This window comes from Austrofundulus limnaeus, unplaced genomic scaffold (assembly GCF_001266775.1).
Source record: "Austrofundulus limnaeus strain Quisiro unplaced genomic scaffold, Austrofundulus_limnaeus-1.0 Scaffold2774, whole genome shotgun sequence".
Taxonomy (NCBI): Eukaryota; Metazoa; Chordata; class Actinopteri; order Cyprinodontiformes; family Rivulidae; genus Austrofundulus; species Austrofundulus limnaeus.
Genome location: NW_013955176.1, coordinates 12,183 through 14,032, shown reverse-complemented (window position 1 = coordinate 14,032; position 1,850 = coordinate 12,183).

Genomic DNA, 1,850 nt, shown 5'->3' with positions numbered 1-1,850 from the left:
GTCGGGCTCACTTCAAAGGACCAGAGCCTGTTGTAGGTACCTCAGCAACAGTCTGTAGGACTGCCGTACAGGCCTGGAATAGAGATCAACACTCAGTCCTCTGCAGGGAGCTGGCGGACTGTAGACAGGCACAGGAACTGATAAACGACTCAAATCTAAGGTTTGAAAAACCTCATCTCCCTGTCAAGGTAAACTCTAAAGTCTCCCACATACTCAGGCGTACTGTGTGCAGTCTGTGAGCCATTTGTTGCTCCCTGAAAGTCTTCAGATTCCTTCACTGACGTATCATAAAGTTTTCTAATCTCCTCCATGAGACGCTCTTCAGAATTTGACTCCATTTTGTCCACAAAACACAGATTTTCAACTTTATCAGCTTGGTTTCACATCCAAAACAGTTCTGGCCAGTTTATTGTGCAACACGGCAGACAGAAAAAAAACCTGATCTCTGCGTGGACCTCTGCGGAGCGAAGTATGCCCAAGTATGTGGGGGTCTTTAGTACTCTGTTTGGAGTCCTAACTGGACACAATCTGCTCAACCACCATAAAATGGTGATGGGACTCCATGACAATGGTCTGTGTGATACCTGTGGCATTGAACTACAGACCTCTTTGCTCTACTTAGACCATTGCCTGGCTCTGAGTGGTCAAAGGAAAAGAATTTTTGGAAAACCTTGTTAAAGAATCCTGAGAAGCTCAGAACACTGAGTGTTTCTAACCTGGTGACCTTCATCTGAGGTAYRTGAAGGTTTGAATAAAGACCAGAGTCTGCTTGGGGACAGCAGTGGACCCACCTATGAGACCCCCTTGTATGGTATCTTAATGCATTCCCACTCACCATAACCATAGTGGATGGTAGCAGAAGTTTGATTCTTTGTTTTTGTTTTGTCTGAGTGGTGATGTTCAGTGAAGTTGGAGAGAGCCCTGCTTATATTAACATAAAGTCCCATGGCAAAAAAGTCATCAGTCAAAGCAGAATCATTAAGGAATTGATTTTGCATCATAAAGTAGGTCTCTTCCTACGTGTGTTCCATCAATCCATCCATCAGTTCATCCATCCGTCCATGATCAGGAACAAAACAGCAGAAAAAACGGGAATAAATCAGGTTTTTTCTTCTCAGATCAAAGATATAAACTTGAATCTGTGTTCAAATGAGAAGCAAAATGTTGGKTTTTTTTCGGTGGTTCTGTACAGGTTGCCACAGTGATGGAATTTGCATGAGAGTGTTCATAAATATATCATAAATAAACACACGTCATTTAATATTTAAGTATTCACCAACAGGGAGAATGAACATCTTGAGCTAAAACAGCTAAAAGGTTCTTCCAAAACTAGTTGTTGTGACTCACGATTTTATCATTTCATGTCAACCTTTCATGTTTCAACACAAACTTTTATGACATTTGAGTCGGGACGAATTGAGCCAGCTGTAGAAAAATTCAAATCTGATCAGTTGTTGTGGTTTACGACACACAGCAGTTCAAACGTGGACATGCATTAATTTCTCTAAATCTGTTTGTTTAATTGACAAGAAAAACACATTCTAAAAATGTTAATGTCAAAGGAAAAAACAGAGGGGTCCGAAGGACAAACCAAACTAGCCACTGAGAGCATAATGAACCAACAGGGAAGCAAAGACAAGACACAGAATATATACTGTATTTTTAGGACTATAAGCTGCACCCACCATTTTTTAAAAAAMCCCCGCAAACATTAACTTATGAGCCGCACCGGACTATAAGCCACACCCCCAACATAACAAAATAGTACACCCAAATTTGCCGTCAAAAAAGTGAATTCAACATCAAAACATAAAAATCAAACCTTTAAGAATTAAAGTTCGGAGGAATAC